General features: G+C 44.7%; 1 long non-coding RNA gene across 1 annotated transcript; it reads right to left on the bottom strand.

Annotated features, from left to right (window-relative positions):
- Positions 1-7,351: 7,351 nt before the first annotated feature.
- LOC147121395 (uncharacterized) lies at positions 7,352-7,789 on the bottom strand. Its single transcript, XR_015075394.1, has 2 exons — positions 7,682-7,789; positions 7,352-7,539 (listed from the first exon to the last, which is right to left on the bottom strand). It is a non-coding gene; the product is annotated as an uncharacterized LOC147121395 (long non-coding RNA).
- Between the last annotated feature and the right edge of the window lie 14,197 nt (positions 7,790-21,986).

Genomic DNA, 21,986 nt, shown 5'->3' with positions numbered 1-21,986 from the left:
CCAGCCTCAAAGGCCGTATATGGTTGATCCTTCTTAACAATAGGAATCTGATGATAAGCACTCTTTAGGTCAATAGTGCTAAAAACCTTATACTGAGATACTTTATTGATAAGCTCATCAATCTTAGGCAAAGGGTACGCATCTAATTGAGTATACCTATTAATAGTTTGGGAATAGTCTATCACCATTCATTTCTTATGTCTCTCGTTAGTCGTGACAACTACCTGTGCCCACCAAGGCGAACAACTAGGTTCAATGATTCCTTCCAATAAGAGACGTTGAACTTCAGAATTAATAAATTCTCTATCCTGACTGCTATACCTTCTTGACTTGGTAGCAATTGGCTTACAATCCGGCATCAAATTGGAAAAAAGTGATAATGGAGAAATGGATAAAGATGTTAATCCACAAATAGATAAAAGGTGGCTTAGTCCCGCCAAATGAAAGACTGAGAGACTCGTGTAACTGAAGCACATCATGACCAATCAAAATATCCGCACAGAGATTAGGCAAAACAGATAGGAGTATATCAGTATACGTATTACCCAGAAGAATCAATTTCACAAGGCAACAACCAGCTACTTGTGAAGTGAGAGTCGTCTGAGCCATACACACCTGATAGGAAACAGGCGAAATTTTCAAATGCTTCTCCTTTGCAAACTGAAGACTTATAAAACTCTCGGTACTGCCCGTATCTATAAGGGCCTTCACTTCCAACCCATTAACTTGGGCCGTAACTATAGCTTTGTTTAGGCCATGAGCAAATGCAGCAGAAATTGATGCAATAAACGCCCTATCTAAAGGCTGAATAGTCACAGAGGAGGTAATTGAACCTGATGATTTACACACACGTGCGTAATGACCTCTCTTGCCGCATTTACTACACACAGCCTCCCGAGCAGGACACTTCAGACGAGGGTGCCGGACGTTCCCACAAAAATAACACTTCTGAATCCTAGAGGCAACAGCTGCTGAAGTAGAAACTGTTTCAGAATCTAGTAAACCACTCCTATTAAGTCCACATAATTCCTTTTCATCCGGAACTGCCGAAACCACAGTCACAGGCCGATTAAAAAGAGCATAAGAATCCGAACTTCTCTGAGCCACATCCAATGTAGAAGCTTGCTCAAAAGCACTCTTAAGATCCAAAGTCTTATTTTCTAACAACCGCTGACGAACTGATCTAGACAGTAATCCATTAATAAAAGCATTCCGTACCGATTCTTCCTTATATTCTTCAGCCGTCACGGCCTTATAATTACAGTTAACACTAAGGCACCGAAGTGCTTGTAAATAAGTATCTAAAGATTCTCCCACCTGCTGCCTACGGGCAGATAGAAGGTGACGTGCAAATACCTCATTCTTTGGTTTAACAAAAATCTTTTCCAATGTAGAAATAGCCACTTCGTAAGTTTTACAGTCCAAAATATACTTATACACATCCGGAGCAATGTAGTTGATCAGCATATTCAGCTTATTTAGAGACTCTTGATCCAACACGCCCAAAAAGTTTTTAAATGTACAATACCAATGTTTCCATTTATCATCCACTCCTGCAGAATTAGGGTCAGCATTGAATCGTTCTGGTTGAATATATCGCTCCATTCTGACATAAAGTTAATAAATTGAAATAAAGAATAGATTTGCCTTTCTAATCTAGGCTTTATTAACTTAAAAATCCTGTAGCACATCTTCAACACCCAGTCCCAACTAAAGGCTGGAAAGAACTGAATTTAAGATGGCCACCACAAATCACATGATATCAACTACCAATGAGATTACAGCATATATCCCAAGGCAGGAAACAAACAACCAATCACAATACTTCTTACTAAACATAAATAATCACCACAGTCAGCGAGTACAGGGGCGATGGGTCAACAGTGTGGGTCAGCGAGTACAGGGGCGATGGGCCAACAGTGTGGGTCAGCGAGTACAGGGGCGATGGGTCAACAGTCCGTGTCCAGCAGGAGGAAATTCCCAGTCTATGCATTTTTTTAAAAATTCCTCTCATTATACCTCCTTTAGTCTCATGCACGTATCACTTCTGCCATTTAATCATTTCCTATTCTCCACCCAAGCACTTTAGAAGTTATTCTATTTCTTTCCAGTGCGTTTTGCTGGTGTTTTTTAGCCCCCCCACCCCCATCCTTTCCCGTGTTATGTCCCTTTCTAGATGCTGCTCATCTATGAAGAGTTCTGAGGATGGGTTCGACACCCAAAGTTTCTGTGTTCTCTTGACAGATGCTGCCTGACCTGCTGAGTGTTTTCACCGTTTTCTGATTCGTATTTGCAGCATCTGCAGAATTCTGCTTTTGACAGACAGAAAGCAAAGAGTGAAGTTAAATGGGTGTTGCTGGAATTGGATGTGGTGTCACTCAGCAATCAGTGTTGGCTCCATTTTTGTTCTTGTTACACAGAGACGATCTGGACTTTGGTATTGGGAGCACAAATCTGGAAATTTACCGACATCATCAAGATTAGGGGTTTGGCAAAGAGTCAGGAAGACACAGACGGGTTGTTGGAATAGACAGGCAAATGGCAGCTGCAATTTAATGTGGGCAAGTGTGAGCCAATACAAAAAGAAAATACTGCAGATACTGCAGGGAGGTATAAGGGCATGTGTTGCATCTCCTGCGCTTCCATGGGAAGGTGCCGGGGCGAAGGGGAAGGGGTGATAGAGGAGTGAACTAGGGTGTCGTGGAGGGAGCAGTCCCTACGGAATGCTGAAAGGGGAGGTGAGGGGAAGATGCGTTTGGTGGTGGGATCACGCTGGAGGTTGTGGAAATGGGGGAGGATGATCCGTTGAATGTGGAGGCTGGTGGGGGTGAAAGGTGAGGACAAGGGGAACTCTTCACATGGTCCATCTCCGACTCTTCTTTTCCTCGACTTCTCCGTCTACATCTCTGGGGATAGGTTATTGACAACCATTCACTACAAGCCCACCGACTCCCACAGCTACCTGGACTACACTTCCTCCCACCCTGCCTCCTGTAAGGACTCTATTCCATTCTCCCAGTTCCTCCGTCTCATCTGCTCGGACGATGTTACCTTCCATACCAGTGCTTCCGACATGTCTTCCTTTTTCCTCAACCAGTGGTTGACACGGCCCTTAACCGTGTCCATTCTATCTCCTGCACTTCTGCCCTCACCCCTGCCCCTCCCTCCCAGAACCACGATAGAGTTCCCCTTGTCCTCACCTTTCACCCCACCTGCCTCCACATTCAACGGATCATCCTCTCCCATTTCCGCAACCTCCAGCGTGATCCCACCACCAAACGCATCTTCCCCTCACCTCCCCTTTCAGCATTCTGTAGGGACCGCTCCCTCCGGGACACCCTAGTCCACTCCTCTACCACCCCCAGCACTCCTTCCCCTTTGCCCGGCACCTTCCCAGAAGATGCAACACATGCCCTTATACCTCTCCCCTTCCCACTGTCCAAGGCCCCAAACACCCCTTCCAGGTGAAACAGCAATTTACTTGTACTTCTTGCAATTTAATATACTGCATTCGCTGCTCACGATGCGGTCTCCTCTACATTGGGGAGACCAAACGCAGATTGGGTGACCGCTTTGCAGAACACCTCCGTTCAGTCTGTAAGGGGGACCCCGAGCTTCCGGTCGCCTGTCACTTTAATTCATCGCTCCACTCCCACTCAGACCTCACCGTCCTCGGCCTCTTACACTGTTCCACGGAAGCTCAGCGTAAGCTCGAGGAACAGCAGCTCATCTTTCGATTAGGCACTTTACATCCTTCCGGACTCAACACAGAGTTCAACAATTTCAGATCATAACCTCTGCCCCTATCATATGTATATTTTTTATCCACACTTTTTGTTTGTGCCTTCTGTTCTTCTCTCCCACATGGCAACTGTCTTTCATTCTGCCAGTGCAATTTACACTTCATCTAGAGCCATCCTTTTGTTTCTTAACCTGTCCCATTACCATCTCCTTTTGCCTTGAATATCTCAGCGTCTCTTAACTTCTCCGGCCTTCTATCCTATCACAGACCTTATCTTTTATTCTTTCACCCCTCCCCCATTTCCCAGCCCTTACCCTTGCTTAAAAATCTGTTCCATTTCCTGCTTTTTTCCAGTTCTGAAGATCATCGGTCTCAAACGTTAACTCTGTTTCTCTCTTCACAGATGCTGCCTGACCTGCTGAGTATCTCCAGCATTTTCTGTTTTTATTTGTGAGCCAATACAGTTCAGGAGGGAAAACAAGGAAGTGTCCACTCGATGGAAAGACGCTGAAGGACGTGTATGCACAGTTGAGACCTGGGAGTTGAGATACACAATTCCCAGAGTATGGGGTAAAGAAAAGCTCTAAAGACCAACAGCATTTTGCATTTTATAAATAGGGGCAAAGAGTAAAGAAGTAATGATAAATTAGTACAAAACTTTGGTTAGGGCCAGAGTTAAAGTACTGCATGCACGCTTGGGCACTCTGTTATAGAAAAGGACGTTTAAGCTATAGCGAGTGGACGGCGTAGATTCACCAAGATCATACCAAGGATGATAAACTATGGTTATGAGGAGACTCGAGATACTGGGACTCCGCTAAATGGAGATTTAATAGACGGTTTTAAACTTATGACGGTTTTGATAGTTAAAGGCCTGCCCTCCCTATGGAGAAAGGTGATGACCGGGCTGGGAATTTCCTCAGAGCTCCTCCTGCGCCGTCACTTCACCAGAAAACACGTTTATGCTGCAGTAACGGGGGGGGGGGGGGGGGGGGTGTTTCCCGCCACTCTTCCAGCAAAGTGACAGCAGCTCCGAGGAAATCCCAGACCCTGATGTCTTGGCAGGAGCGACAGGAATGTTACAAATGTGGATTCAGGATCTGACGTTTGAAAGTTCAAAATCAGTTTTCTGCCACAAAAATCATTTTTAAAAACAGGAGGAGAGATCATAAAAATACAAAACTAAATAATTAACATTGCAAACTTAAATTATTTCCAAAACAATGGCGTCTGACATACACGGTTTAACCTCAGAGTGAGCATTCAGCATGAAAACTTGCTGCATAATTCTCACTCGCATTGCAAGTTGTTTAAATGTTATTTCTGGCTCCGAGGTACATACAAGTGATTATTTAGATGTACATATATGGTCTCCATACTATAAAAAGGAGGTGGAAGCACTGAAGAAAGTGCAAAAAAGATTTACAACGATGGTAACAAAACCAGTTTACAGCCATTGGGAAAGATTGAACAGGTCATTCATTACTTCACTACAGATGGCAGTCCTTTTCACAAAACAGCTTGGGAGCTGCCTTTTCTGCCTTGTCCCTCCCGATTTCTGTAACCTCCTCCAGCCCTACAACAAATGTTCCCCATAAGGTATGCAGCAACGCATCAATCAGGAGGTCCCGCGCAGACCGCTCACAAGCAACATCAAATTTTTGCATACGCGAGTGGACCCTATTGTGATGGCGCCGATGAAGATGGCTGCCGTCCTTGCGGGCTCCCGTACCAGGCAGCTAAGTGTCCTTTGCTGCTTGGTGCGCTCGGCTTGTTAAGAAAAAAGCATTTCACTGACTGGATTTCACTTGTTGTATTTGGTTATGTGACAAATAAAAAAAATTGAAATTGAAAAAGCCAGTGAGCAGGCCGGCCTGCGTGGGACCTTGCAGATGACTGCGTGGCCACGCAGCTTAGCGAGAACATTGCTCACAACCTGTTGTCGCTGGAAGATACCGCACAGCAAATTTAAAGCGACCGCGCACACAAAACATTAGAGGAAGCATTGCCTACAACCCTCCGAGATCTCTGCACTCCTCCAATTCTGCCCTCTTGAGCATCCCAGATTTTAATCACCCCACTATTGCTGGCCGTGCCTTCAGCTGTCAAGGCCCGAAGCTCTGGAATTCCCTCCCTAAACCGCTCCACCTCTCTCTCCTCCTTTAAGACACCCCTTAAAACCTACCTCTTAGACCAAGCTTTTGGTCGTCTGTCCTAATATCTCCTTTTGTGGCTCGGTGTCAAATTTTATTTTATAACGCTCCTGTGAAGCACCTTGGGACGTTATACTACATTAAAAGGTGCTATATAAATGTAAGTTGTTGTTGTATACCCCAATGAGATTTGCTGTGTTCAAAGCAAATCTCCAATCATTCACTCAACAATGCAGTTTAAAAAAAGAAAGGGGTATTACAATGGTTATATTTTCCAACTATTGCGTATGAATGGTCAGAAATCTAATCCACATTCAATTCAATTCATCTACCGGTCACTTTCAGGGAAATCTATGCGAGGCCAGTTTCTCTCGGAGGATGCTTAACAGATTTACAGTCCGAACACAATCACACTTCAGAACTTTGAAGTATGCTCACTGGAACAGACCAGGGGAAGGATAATTTATAACAGCACGGAACTACTAAAATATTTCTGTACCAAGTAGCTTCCTCTATCAGACTAGGTAATAAAACAATCCAGATATCCAACAACCTGGATTACTAAATATAGTGCTATTGAGTAAAGAAAGAAAAGGCTTACATTTATATAGCACCTTTCACAACCTCAGGATGTCCCACAGCGCTTTACAGCCAATGAAGTACTTTTGAAGTGGAGTCACTGTTGTAATGTGGGAAACGCAGCCAATTTGCACACAGCAAGCTCCCACAAACAGCAATGTGATAATGGCCAGGTAATCTGTTTTTGTTATGTTGATTGAGGGATAAATATTGGCCAGGACACCGGGGATAACGCCCCTGCTCTTCTTCGAAATAGTGCCATGGGATCTGTTACATCCACCCGCGAGGGCAGACGGGGCCTCAGTTTAACGCCTCATCCAAAAGACGGATTTAAATTTACTTTAATGTACATTAACAATAATTATTTAATGCTATGTTTTCAGTTTAGCAAATAAAATACTATTCCCTTATAAAAACAGACATGACCAACGCTGTATTTCTTTCAAGGGAGGATGAATTGAAACAAAAATAATCAGAGGAAGGTGGTAAGACACAACAATTCACACTGAATCGATTTCACTTTGATTTTTGTCACCGCCATTCGCCCAAGTTATAAGCATGAAATTAGCAACATTCTGTGAAACTGATTGAATACGATCATCTTTCCTTGCAAACTCAGCTATTCAAAGTCAAACGGATTTCCACAATTGATCATTCCAGATATAACAGTAAAAAGAACACAATATAAAAAAGTGGGGGGGATTTGAAATGAAAGCGGAACTGTCTTCATGGCATTTCCCCCATCTGTTTATAGATACAAAAAGTGGTACACTAAACACATGACATCACAAGCACTCCTTTAACCTCAAAACGAAAAACATTTTGTTTCTATGTTGGTTATTGTGTTGATATTTAGTGAAGCAATGATGTAAAGTAACACATTTACTAAGATCTCTTTATTATGTTCATAAATCGGAAAACAATGTAAGTGTAAGGAGTGGCGCCCTCGCATGTTCACTGTTCAGCTACTGTGCACAGAATATTCGTGATTCAAATGGCCACAGATTCACGAATTATCCAATGATGAGGTCGAGATCGCCTCTGCCACCACTGCACAGCAAATGCCTGCGAAAAATAGGCAGCCTTAACACAAACCCGACAATGGTAGTTAACGAAAGCGGAATGCACTTTACAAGCGTTGCAATTTCGGCTTGCATTACAAATGACTTTAGCTGGTTTGCTTAATGATAGAGTAAACTGTACTCACCCATCGCGGTGCCGCCTGGTCCGTCCCGATGCCCGGTCCGGTGGTTGGTCTGCTGGTCCGTCCCGAGCCAAGGGATCTGTCGCTTCCGGGACAACTTCACACGTTCGAGGAAAGTGTAACAATTATAAGGGGCGGGGCGAGCGCATGTTGCAGCCAATCAGAGCGCGGTAACGCGAATAGCAGCACTGCCGCAACGGCCAATCAGAGTGCTGGCTATAATCCGGCACATCGCGTCACAGCGTGAGGATTCGGTGACGCATGCTCAGACCAAGCAGAGGCGAGGAGAAGGAGTGCAGTGCATAGAGTGCTGCGTGCTATTTGCTGGGTTAATGTTCAAAGTTGGGCGTGAACCAATTTCGAGCCCACTATGTTTTTAAAAAAAAAGAACCGTTAAAGATCATTCTTTTTCTGTTCAAGTTATTTTTGGGGAAAAATGGTCAAAAAGTCCTGCAGGAAGATAAAAAAATATGAAATATTCAACAACTGAGTGTACTGTATCCAAGTTTGCTGAGGATACAAAGACAGATGGGAACGCAAGTTGTGAGGAGGATGCAAAGAGGCTGCAAAATGATATAGACAGGTTAAATGAGTGGGCAAGAATGTGGCAGATGGAATATAATGTTGAGAACTGGGACGTTAACTAGTTTGGTAGGAAAAATAGAAAAGCAGAATATTTTTTAAATGGTGAGAGATTGGAAAATGTTGTTATTCAGAGGGTTCTGGGTGTCCTTGTACATTGAAGTATAAGAATATAAAGAAGTCTTACTCCCTCTAAGGCAAGTATGTCTTTCCTTAGGTAAGGAGACCAGAACTTACACAGTTCTCCAGGTGTGGCCTCATCAATGCCCTGTATAATTGTAGTAAGAATTATTTACTCTTATACTCTAATCCTTTTGTAACAAAAGCTAACATACCAGTTGCTTTCCTAATTGCTTGCTGTACCTGCATGTTAACTTTCAATGATTCATGTACAAGGACACCCAGGTCCCTCTGAGTGCAAACATTTCCCAGTCTCTCACCATTAAAAAATATTCTGCTTTTTTCTTTTGCCTACCAAAATGGATAACTTCACACTTCCCCACATTGTATTCCATTTGCCATGTTCTTGCCCACTCAGTCAACCTGTCTTTATCTCTCTGCAGCCTCTTTGCGTCCTCCTCACAGCTTACTTTCTCACCTAACTTTGTATCATCAGCAAACTTGGCTATGTTACATTCAGTCCCTTCATCTAAGTCATTAATATAGATTGTAAATAGCTGAGGCCCAAGCACTGATCCTTGCGGTACCCCGCTAGTTACAGCCTGCCAACCTGAAAACGTCCCATTTATCCCTACTCTGTTTTCTGTCCATTAACCAATCCTCAATCCATGTGAATATATTACCCCCAATACCATGAGTCCCAATTTTGTGTAATAACCTCTTGTGTGGCACCTTATTGAATGCTTTTTGAAAATCCAAATACACTACATCGACTGGTTCTCCTTTATCCATCCTGCTAGTTACATCTTCAAAAAACTCATCTAACAGATTTGTCAAACACGATTTCCCTTTCATAAAACCTTGTTGACTCTGCCTAATCATATTATGAATTTCTAAGTTCCCTGTTACCACGTCCCTAATAATAGATTTTAGCATTTTGCCTGATGTCAGGCTAACTGGCCTGTAGTTCCCTGTTTTTTCTCTTCCACCTTTCTTAAATAGCGGGGTTATGTTTGCTACCTTCCATTCCTCGGGGACTGTTGTAGAATCTAGGGAATTCTGGAAGATTAATATCAGTGCATCCACTATCTCTGCAGCTACCTCTTAAAATCCTAGGATGCAGGTCATCGGGTCCAGGGGATTTGTCGCCACTTAGTCCCATTAATTTCTCCAGAACTATGTCTTTACTTATACTGATTTCTTTAGGTTCCTTACTCTCTCTAGACCCTTGGTTCTCCATTATGTCCAGAAGTTTTTTTGTGTCCTCTACTGTGAAGACGATACAAAGTATTTGTTTAATGTCTCTGCCATTTCCTTATTGCCCATTATAATTTCTCCTGTCTCTGCCTCTACTGGGCCTATGTTTACTTTCACTAATCTCTTCCTATTTACATACCTATGGAAACGTTTACAATCTGTTTTTATGTCTCTCGCTAATTTATTCTCATTCTTTTTTCTCTTTCCTTAACAATTTCATGGTCCTCCTTTGCTGAATTTTAAAGTCCTCCCAATCCTCAGGCTCACTTCTCTTTTTGGCAACATTATAAGCCTCTTCCTTTGATCTAATACTATCTTTAACTTCTCTTGTTAGCCACAATTGGACCACTTCTCCTGTGGGGTTTTTGTGCCTTAAAGGAATGTATATTTGTTGTAAATTATATATTAATTCTTTAAATACTAGCCATTGCTTGTCTACCGTCATACCTTTTAATGTTGTTTCCCAATCTACCTTAGCTAACTCGCCCCTCATACCTACATAATTTGCTTTGTTTTGATTGAAGACCCTAGTTTCGGATTTAACTAAATCACTTTCGAACTCAGTATAAAATTCTATCATATTATGGTCACTCTTCCCTAAAGACCAGAGCGGGCCTGCGTGGGAACACTGAGCATCGGTGGCAGATTAAAACCAGCGGCAGTGAGTCAGGAGCAGCCCGACCAGAGCGGGCCTGCGTGGGAACACTGAGCATCGGCGGCAGATTAAAACCGGTGGCAGTGAGTCAGGAGCAGCATACCAGTTCAACAGCAGGGGAGAGAGGTAAAAAGTAATCAAAGTGTGATGTCACCAGGAAGCAGGTAAGTGATTGGTTGGTGAGTATTTGGTTGGTGAGTATTTCTCTTTTTTTAAACTTTAACTCTGGTTTATAGTTTCTAAGGTCTCTCTGGTGTAGCAGGGACTGTTGGTAAACCAGTTAACTGTAGTGTAATTAGTGGGATTGATTGATTTAATTTAAATTCAATTAATTAAAGGGTAAGTCATGGCAGGACAGCCGGGCCCCGTGACCTGCTCCTCCTGTGATATGTGGGAAATCAGGGACACTTCGTGTGTCCCTGACAACTACATGTGCAGGAAGTTCATCCAGCTGCATCTACTGACAGACTGCATTGCGGCACTGGAGCTGCGATTGGATGCATACTGGAGCATTCACGATGCTCAGGACATCGTGAATAGCACATTTACGGAGTTGGACACACCGCAGGTAGAGGTTGGACAGGAAGAAAGGGAACGGGTGACCAACAGGCAGAGTACTAGGCGCAGGCAGGTAGTGCAGGGGTCCCCTGTGGCCATCCCCCTCTCCAACAGATACACCACTTTGAGTACTGTTGGGGGGGATGGCTTATCAGAGGAAGGCAGCAGCAGCCAACTTCCTGGCACCAGGGGTGGCTCTGCTGCACAGAATGGGAGGAAAAAGAGGGGTAGAGCTATAGTAATAGGGGATTCAATTGTAAGGGGACTAGATAGGCATTTCTGCGGCCGCAAACGAGACTCCAGGATGGTGTGTTGCCTCCCTGGTGCAAGGGTCAAGGATGTCTCCAAGCGGCTGCAGAACATCTTGGAAGGGGAGGGTGAACAGCCAGTTGTCGTGGTGCATATAGGCACCAACGATATAGGTAAAAAGCGGGATGAGGCCCTAAAAGCGGAGTATAGGGAGTTAGGAGATAAATTAAAAAACAGGACCTCAAAGGTAGTAATCTCAGGATTGCTACCAGTGCCACGTGCTAGTCAGAGTAGAAATAGGAGGATACTTCAGATGAATACGTGGCTAGAGGAATGGTGCCAGGGGGAGGGATTCAAGTTCCTGGGACATTGGAACCGGTTCTGGGGGAGGTGGGACCAGTTCAAACCGGACGGTTTGCACCTGGGCAGGGCTGGAACCAATGTCCTAGGGGGAGTGTTTGCTAGTGCTGTGGGGGAGGGTTTAAACTAAAATGGCAGGGCGTTGGGAACCTGAGCAGGGAGACAGAGGAAAGGGAAACAAGGATAAAAGCAAAAGATAGGAAGGAGAAAAACAAAAGTGGCAGTCAGAGAAATCAACGGTTTTAATCAAACATGGCCACAGTAAATAATAATTCTAATAGGTCTAAGAGCGTTAAAAAAACAAGCCTGAAGGCTTTGTGTCTTAATGCGAGGAGCATTTGTAATAAGGTGGATGAATTGGCTGCGCAAATAGAAGTAAACAAATACAATTTGGTTGGGATTACGGAAACGTGGCTCAAGGAAGGCCAGGACTGGGAACTCAACATTCAGGGGTATTCGATATTCAGGAAAGATAGGCAAAAAGGAAAGGGAGGTGGGGTAGCATTACTGGTTAAAGAAGGGATTAACACAATTGTAATGAAGGATATTAGCTCTGATGAGGTGGAATCTGTATGGGTAGAATTGAGAAATACTAAGGGGAAAAAAACGTTAGTGGGAGTGGTTTATAGACCTCCAAACAGTAAGGCGGAGGTTGGGGATGGCATTAAAAGAGAAATTAAAGAAGCGTGCAATAAGGGCACAGCAGTCATCATGGGTGACTTTAATCTACATATAGATTGGGCCAACCAAATGAGTAACAATACTGTGGAGGAGGAATTCCTGGAGTGTTTACGGGATGGTTTCCTGGACCACTATGTCGAGGAACCAACCAGAGATCAGGCCATCTTAGACTGGGTATTATGTAACGAGAAAGGATTAATTAGCAATCTTGTTGTACGAGGCCCCTTGGGTCGGAGCGATCATAATATGATCGAATTCTTCATTAAGATGGAGAATGAAGTAGTTGACTCAGAGACTAGGGTCCTCAATTTAAATAAAGGAAACTACGATGGTCTGAGGAGCGAGTTGGGTAGGATTGATTGGGGAATGGCACTCAAAGGGTTGACGGTGGATAGGCAATGGCAAACATTCAAAGACCGAATGGATGAACTACAGAATTTGTTCATCCCAGTTTGGCATAAAAATAAAACAAAAAAGGTGACCCAACCGTGGCTAACAAGAGAAATTAGGGATAGCATAAGGTCCAAGGAGAGGGCATATAAATTGGCCAGAAAAAGCAATAATCCTGAGGATTGGGAGCAGTTTAGGATTCAACAAAGGAGGACAAAGGGATTAATTAAGAAAGGGAAAATAGAATATGAGAGTAAGCTTGCAGAGAACATAAAAACTGACTGTAAAAGCTTTTATAGATATGTGAAGAGAAAAAGATTGGTGAAGTCAAGCGTAGGTCCCTTGCAGTCAGAATCGGGGGAATTTATAATGGGGAACAAAGAAATGGCAGACCAACTAAATACATATTTTGGTTCTGTCTTCACAAAGGAGGACACAAATAACCTCCCAGAGATGCCGGGGAACATAGGGTCTGATGAAAGGGTGGAACTGAAAGAAATCAGTATTTGTAGGGAAATGGTGTTAGGAAAATTGATGGGACTGAAGGCCGATAAATCCCCAGGGCCTGATAATCTACATCCCAGGGTACTTAAGGAAGTGGCCCTAGAAATAGTAGATGCATTGCTGGTCATCTTCCAGAACTCGATAAACTCTGGAACGGTACCCATGGATTGGCGGGTAGCTAATGTTACCCCACTATTCAAAAAAGATAGTAGAGAAAAGGCGGGGAGTTATAGACCGGTAAGCTTGACATCGGTAGTGGGGAAAATGCTAGAGTCCATTATAAAAGATATAATAGCAGAGCACTTGGAAAGCAGTGACTGGATCGGACAAAGTCAACATGGATTTACAAAAGGTAAATTATGCTTGACTAATCTACTGGAATTTTTTGAGAATGTAACTGGTAAAATAGATAAGGGAGAACCAGTGGATGTGGTGTATTTGGACTTTCAGAAGGCTTTCGATAAGGTCCCGCATAAGAGATTAGCGTGCAAAATTAAGGCACATGGGATTGGGGGCAAGGTATTGACTTGGATAGAGAACTGGTTGGCGGACAGAAAGCAAAGAGTTGGAATAAACGGGTCTTTTTCCGAGTGGCAGGCAGTGACTAGTGGGGTACCGCAAGGATCGGTCCTAGGACCCCAGCTGTTCACAATATATATTAATGATCTGGACGAGGGAATTGGATGTAATATCTCCAAATTTGCAGACGACACAAAGCTGGGTGGGAGGGTATGCTGTGAGGAGGATGTCGTGAAACTCCAGCACGATTTGGACAGGTTGGAGCTAAGATCCTTTGGGGGAGAAATTTGGTATCGCCCCGTTTGGGGCGCAATTATCGGCTGGGCGCAAAGTTTAGCGCCTGGCACTAATTATCGCCTCCGACTGCATACTTGGCTTCTTTCGCCCCTGGAGGTGATTGGAGCACTAAATCAGGCGCTACACACCTCTCTTAAGGCGCTAACGCCGAGGAGCAAGGCACTACCTCAGAGCACTGGCGAAGCTCATGTGATGTCAGTCAGCAATGGAACATAGACACACTGGCGCCGGCCAGTTCTTAAAGGGGAGGGCCGATCTTGCTCTCCATCCACACCTTGCTCATTGCAGCTTTGAATCTCGGCCTGGAGAGACCTGTACAGCAAATCTGCTGGAAAGAACAATGGAGAGGCCCAGGGAAAGATGTCAGAGTGCAGCCCCCATAGTCTTCTAAATTGATGCAAGGAAGATCAAATCAAAATGAACCTGCAAAGTGCTGCTCAGTACCCAAAACTCCTCAACACAGCATTGAATATCTCCAGAAGTCTCTTTCTCTCACTCAGAATGCATGGTGTAAAGATGGCGCCCCAAAAAAAAGCAGGAACCGGTCGCCTTTAAATAGCGCGCCCCCTGTCCCTTCCCGACCACAAAACGCTCCCCTCAACCTGTTGTTGCTAGCGGCAGGCGGTAAGGCAGGGGGCGCCACTCAATATCCGTCCGGGGTGCTACTGGGGCATTGCACGCTTGACTAACGTAACGATCTGCGGGCACAGGAGCTCATGGCGGTAGTGTTGAGTGCCATCGCAAAATGTCTGGTCAATTTCGCGAGCGGCACAGCCCTTTGGGGCAGCGAATTCCAAAGATTCACAACCCTCTGAGTGAAGAAATTCCTCCTCATCCCGGTCTTAAAAGACCGACCCCTTATCCTGAGACTATGCCCCCTAGTTCTAGACTCTCCAGCCAGGGGAAACAATCTCTCAGCATCTATCCTGTCAATCCCCCTCAGAATCCTATATATTTCAATGAGATCACCTCTCATTCTTCTAAACTCCAGAGAGTATAGGCCCAATCTACTCAATCTCTCCTCATAGGACAGCCCTCTCATCTCAGGAATCAGTCTAGTGAACCTTCGTTGCACCGCCTGTAAGGCAAGTATATCATTCCTTAGATAAGGAGACCAAAACTGTGCACAGTACTCCAGGTGTGATCTCACCAAAGTCCTGTACAATTGTAGCAAGACTTCCTTACTCTTGTACCCCAACCCCCTAGCAATAAAGGCCAACATGCCATTTGCCTTCCTTTCGTTGGCCCAGAAATTCGGGTCTCCACGGGTGAGTACGCATGGGGTACTCACCCATAAGCCCAGTGGAAGTGCTGGTTTCGTGCACGCACTGCGCATGCGCGGGAAACCGGCACTTCCATTCCCCTGAAAGAAGGGGTTCAGAAGTCGAACGCGTGCGCAGGAGAGGCAGCGTGTGCGCATCGAACTTACTTTTTTTTTCAAGGTTTTCCCGGGAGGGTAAGTCTCCAGCAGTTAGACATGTAAAAAGCAGTTGCAAGGCCTGCTTTTTACAAGGTAAGTGGTGAATGAATTAAAATTAAAACATTTTTTCCACAGGTTTATTATTTTTAAATACTTTAAAGAAAGGTAAGTTTATTTTTAGCTCTGTTAGAAAATGTAATTAATTTTTTCAAAAATTAAAATTATTGTTTAAAATAGTTATTTCATGTAATTTATAGTTTATTTAAAAAATGTGATTTAAAAAAAAAATTATTTGAAGATTTTGTGATGTTTTGGGGCTTATAGTATTTATAGCTTTGACAGGTCCTGTCAAACTTATGAATGAAGCATTCCCTGCTACCATTGGCTCTCCATGGCCCACGTGATCCCAGGGGACGCATCGAACTAACTGCGCCCCTGGGATACGCAAGCACTGCGTGCCGGCAGTTAGAGGAGGCCCAGGATCGGAATCCCATGCGGGCCCACAGCTCAACGGCCAGCGCGCTGGGTAAGTGCAGGTCGGGGGCTTGCACCCGCGGGAAGCCCCCGACCCAAATTTCTGGGCCATTATAAATGAATGAGTTAAATAGTTACTTTTCTAAGTGGTACAGTTTCACTCTCATCTAGATGGCAGACATGAAATATCAAAAGACGTCTAAAGAATTTACACCCATGAGCAGAAAACCCAGTCCGCCAGTGTTCTACTATGGGCTTATTTAACTTGTTTCCTAGCAACATCATAATTCCTTCTGTATCTGCTCTCAGAGGGAGAGTCATGCCTGAATGCTCCCAAACATATCCCCACCACCACTCACTTGCTATGATTTCAAGTTCTTTCTTCTGCCCATCCTTCATATTCACTACCACTTGTTGCTTTCTCCCATGCCTACTGCCCGTGCACACCCAACAACCTGCTCCTTCCTCTACCCCAACTCATTGCACTATATATAAAGCTCTCTCCTCTCCTCCCTAAGCTCTTTCTCACTTCACCATGTCTCGGTGTCTCCACCTCTCACATTTTTCTATGTATGTCATTCTCATTTAACCTACTCCTTCTAAAAGTCTTTCCATCCCTATTTAAAAAGCCTGCTTCCTCTAAGCCTCCCGCAACCACCAGTTGAAACCAAGGCTGAAATGTCAATGCACATTTGCAGAATTGTTTCACTCCCCCATTAACAACTGCTTATATCTTGAGTTGCATTTTCACTTGCTTTTATGGTAACGCTTTTGCCTCTGAGTCAGATGGTTGTGGGTTCAAACCCCAAATACTGCCGTGTTTTAGGGGCTGGAGATTTCCTGAAGTCCCCACTGTGCAGGATCGTGGAAGGATTGGCACCTCTTTGTGCTGAAGTTCGAGGTATTATTAGGCACTAGAAATCCCTCCGGTCATGCAATCTCAGGAATTCCAAATTCATATTCTCATTAAGATACAGAAGCCCTTTTAAGGATGAGGACATTCCATCAATTCTGAAGCCATTAATAATTGTGAGATTCCTCATTACATTTATTCTTCATTTTGTCAACACATTCGATAAGAGCTTTACACCAAGATCTTTCACATTCCGCCAAATTCTTTCTTGCAATTGGTTATATTTTGATTGTCTAGCAAAATGAAAACATTAAGTTTAGTGTTGTCACAATTTAACTTGTATAGTTATACAGCTGTAGCAATTCTTCATATCTTTGACTCATTCTTTCCCCAAGAGCCACATTATCACTGCTGAACTTCAAGGACAAATAGCGATGGTGCAAGAACTAATGCAGTCCAGCAAAAGATTATTCATTAATCTATGTATGTATCCTGCTTTTACACTGTAAAAGGCCCAATCAATTCATGTTATCCACCCTCCCTTCTCACACACACTTACACATGATAACACACACACATGTACACACGATACACACACGAAAACACACACATGTACACATGATACACACACATGTACATGATGCACATGTGTTAACACACACATGTACACACGATAACACACACGTACACATTGACGTACGAAAACTCACTAAGCACTTGGTTGAGTATAAAACAAGGCTTTAATCAACTGTTTCACAACCATGAGATTCTAGTTACATCACCAGTTCCTGGTTACAAAAACGTCCTGGGCATGCTGGGCCCATGCCCGAGTATTTATACTCCTTGGATGGCGACACCAGCTGGTCGCCCAGTGTTATTTCATGAGTAATTTCTTCATGAATGATAAGATTCACGACATTCTTCCCGCCTGAAAGATTTGGAAGTCCGACGACTTCCTTCTAGCGGATTAGATGGACCATGAATAGCCGCAGTCTTTTAGATCTTTGTTTGTGGCTGGAAGGCACGTCTCCTCGGACCGTGTCTTGGTCCCTGGGTCGCTTGGTCCGTACTGGTCGATCGACAGGGCCCGTGTCGCCTTGATCGACCTGTGGGAGATTGGGGAGATCGTGACTCCGGGTGCGGGTCCCCACAGGCACAGAGCTGGCTTCATCTTGTTTGGTAGCCGGGGATTGACCGGCGTCCTGGCTTCGGGTGGCCATCCTATGGGGAGCGCGCAGCTCCCCGAGTTGATCCGGTGGAGTAGCCAGCAGATCCCTTGATGTCCCCGGTAGGGCATCATCCTCAAAGGGGCGCAGAGTGTCGGCATCATTACTATGGGTCCCTCTATCAGTCGGGTCCATGGGACCGGTTGGACAGGGAGCCAGATCTCGGAGTGAAACGTTGGACTCCCGGCCATCGGGGTACCGCACGTGCGCGTATGTGGGATTAACGTCCGTTAGTTCCACCTCGTTGACGTGGGGATCGATTTGGGAAGATTGGACGAATCTTCGGAGCAGCATGGGGCCGGGAGCTGCCAACCATGATGGTAGGGACGTCCCATGAGTGGAGCGACGCTGGAACCTGAAGAATCGCTCGTGAGGAGTGACATTGGTGGATGTAGAAAGAAGAGACCTGATGGAATGCAACACGTCAGGGAGCACAGTTTTCCACTGCTGGTCTGGTAGGTTGCGTGACCTCAGTGCAAGACGAACAGCGTTCCAAATTATAGCGTTGTATCTCTCAACCTGTCCGTTATCGATGGGATGATACGGTGTCGTTTTACTTGTGGTGATTCCCCATTGGGAACGATAACTTTTGAGTTTGCTTGACATGAAGGAGGGATCAGAGTGGATGAAATTGGCCGTACCGCAAAGGGAAAAGACTTGATCAAGGCATTTGATCACTGTGGAAGTAAGCATATTGGGACAGGTGAAAGCAAAGGGAAAGCATGAATATTCGTCCACCATAGTAAGTCAACTCTAATTTCTCTCCACGGATGTTGCCTGGTCTGCTGAGTTTTTCCAGCATTTTCTGTTGTTATTTCGGATTTCCAGCATCTGCCGTATTTTGCTATTGTGAGATTCCCCATTACATTTATTCTTCATTTTGTCAACACATTCGATAAGAGCTTTACACCAAGATTGTAGTGGCGCTTCTTAGTTTCCAAACAGGCAGCCACTGAGCTGTGGGGCCTTTAACGAGTAGACGCGTGTCGAAATAAAACGTTCCCAAACGTAGCTTTGTCTTTTAAACTGTTTACTATAACACTTAACAAGCAGAATTACAAAGCAAACACGTATAAACGAACACGGTCAAAAACTGTACTGCTCCAAACCTCACAGCTTCTGCCTCTTTCACCACGTGCAGTTTAAACTGTGAAAAGGCTGCACCCAATGTGTGGCTTAGGGACTGTTCCATTGTGGCAAGAATGAAGGGGGTGTCGGACTATACCACTGGAGCAAGAAAATAGGGGGTTTCTTAATACAATAAGTCGTTCAGGTAAATTAACTGTATTATGCCATTTAGCCACTAATTTAAAGTATTTTCTTAAGCTTTTATGGCTCTTACATTCCGGCCCCTAATTGACTAGGCACATGAAGCATATCAATTACTCAAACATTAAGAGTCATAAACTAATGAGTTCAACATATTTACAATATAAATGTCCACTTTTTTCGTTCAGGAACCTTTCACGCTACTTCTTGTAGCAGGCAGAGCTTTGTGATCGGTCTTTCCAGGGTCGTGTAACCGTCTGCAAACAATGCATTCAGAGAGTATTTTTCTTATTACGGAATTAGCTCCTGGAATCCAGTATCTTTGTCTTAGCTTCACAAGCACGTGATTCCTCCCACTGTGTCCAATACTCTGGTGTATATGCTGAAGAATGAGAGTAGCAACCCAGAGGTCCTTAGAAAGGATAGCAGGATGCTTGGCCTCCTCTGGCATAGCAGATTTGTTTAGTCTCCCTCCCACCCTCAGTACTCCATCTTGCAGTGTAGGGTCCAGCTTGTAGATATGACTACCTTTCTTGATTGGAGTATTTCGCTGTAGAGCTTCGATTTCTTCTGGGTATCTTTGTCTTTGACTGAAGCAAACTATCTCCTTTTCAGCCTTGGCCAAATCCTCCACGGTCAATGAATTCTTGCTCAATGTGGTCTTGTGCTGATGCATATACTGCTGTAGAAGCATTCTCTGCTTATCAGGGTTACTTTCAGACTGACTGATAGTGGCTCGGTACTCTTTTCTCTTACCGCTCAGGTGTAGCAGCAACTCTTTCAACCTTAGAAACCATGCAACTGCTTTCCTCAACTGGTGCCATCCTGAGAAATGGTTAACAAGCTTGTTCACTGTGTCAAAGTTCTCTTTCGTAGTTATGAAATTTACTGTGACTGATCTCTTGACTTCGACGTCGTCTTCAGTAATCTGACTTGGCATATCTGGTCTTTCTGGCCATGATCTCTCTGTTTCCAGCAGATAACTTGGGCCTTGTATCCAAGTTTCACTCCTCATGAAGTTTTCAGCCTTCAATCCCCGTGAGGCTTGATCTGCTGGGTTTAATGAGGTGTTTACATACCTCCATTGAGATGGTTGTGTAGCTTCTCTAATGGATGAGATTCTGTTTGCTACAAAGGTCTTGAAGCGTATCTTCTCATTCTCTATATACTTCAGCACCGTTGTGCTATCCGTCCAGAAGACAGATTCTTCTAATGGGAGCTGTAACTCTTTACGCATCACCTGGTCAACTTTAACTGCAACAACCGCTGCCGTCAATTCCAGTCTCGGGATGGTGACCTGCTTCAGCGGAGCCACCCTGGATTTTCCCATGAGGAAGGCACAATGTTTCTGGCCCTGTTGATTTGTCAGCAAGAGGTAGGTAGCCGTGCCATAGCCGTCCTCACTGGCGTCCGAGAAATGATGTAGTTGAGCCGTCTTTGTAACTCCAAAACTCGCGGGCTTGATGCATCTACTGACGTTGAAGCTAGAAAGTTGTTGCAAATCTGTCAGCCATCTGTGCCATCTCTGAGCTTGACCTTCTGGGATATCTTCATCCCATCCTCTCTTGTCTCTACACAGCTCTCGTAGCATCAGCTTCACCGGCAGAATGAGTGGCGCCAGGAATCCGAGAGGGTCGTAGATGGAACTGACCATGGAGAGAATCCCTCGTCTTGTGGATGGTCTTTCGTTCACCATTATCCTGAAGTTGAAAGTGTCTGACTCGATGCACCATTGTACACCAAGAGCTCTCTCGATAGGAAGGACATCGTGGCTCAGGTCCAGATCTTTGACTTCAGTGGCTCTTTCCTTTTCTGGGATAGAAGCTAGAACTGCTCTGCTGTTGCTTATCCACTTAGTCAGATGGAATCCTCCATTTGAACACAGAGTTCTAAGGTCTCTTGACAGTGCGATGGCATCGTCTTCTGTTGACACGGACTTCAGACAGTCATCGACATAAAAGTTTCTGAAGATTGTCTCCACAGCCTCGGATGGTGCTTTGCCCTTGCCATCTTCTGCAGTTTTTCTGAGAGCGTAGCTTGCACAGCTGGGAGATGATGTGGCTCCAAACAGGTGTACGGCCATTCTACATTCCACCATCGCTTCACTAACGTCGCCATCTGGCCACCAAAGGAAACGCAGAAGATCAGCATCTTCGTCGGGGATTCTGACTTGGTAGAACATTGATTCTATGTCTGCCATCATGGCGACGAGCTCTTGTCTAAACCTAGTCAAGATGCCAATGAGGGTATTAGTAAGATCAGGACCTTGAAGCAGCTGGTCATTCAATGAAGTTCCTCTGAATGAGGCGGCGCAGTCAAACACTACACGGATCTTTTTCTTCTTTGGGTGATACACCCCGTGATGAGGAATGTACCAGACCCTTCCATCGTCTCTGTTCAACTGTTCTTCGGGCACTTTTACAGCATAGCCTTTCGCTATGATGTTTCTCATGAAGTCTTTGTAGTCTTCGTGAAAGTCGGGGTTCTTGTTCAGCTTTCTCTTTAGATTGATGGCGCGTTGCTCTGCTATGCAGCGATTGTTCGGCATCTTCGCGGTCTGTCTTCTCAGTGGCAAACCAATGTGATAGTGGCCATCAATGAACTGTGTAGACCTTGTCATCAAACCCATGAACTGATGGTCTTCTTGTGACATCTCTGTCTTTTCCTCACAGCTGCGTTCTGAGAAGTCTGCGTTGAACTGCTGTATCAACAGCTCTTCAATGCTTGCGATAGAGATGCGATTAACTGTGACGTTTTGTCGTTCCTCCTTGTTCGACTTGTGGCCATCATCTCTCCTTACCGGTCCATTGATTACCCATCCAAGGGTTGTCCTGACGGCGTAGGGTCCGTCATCCTTGCTGTTTATCACCTGCCATGGCTCCATAGTTTTGTAG

The sequence above is a fragment of the Somniosus microcephalus genome, chromosome 3, assembly GCF_052327205.1.
Source record: "Somniosus microcephalus isolate GS21.2 chromosome 3, FLI_Smic_1.0, whole genome shotgun sequence".
NCBI lineage: Eukaryota > Metazoa > Chordata > Chondrichthyes > Squaliformes > Somniosidae > Somniosus > Somniosus microcephalus.
Note: the sequence above shows the minus strand (reverse complement) of the source record. Positions and strands in the feature narration are given on the sequence as shown.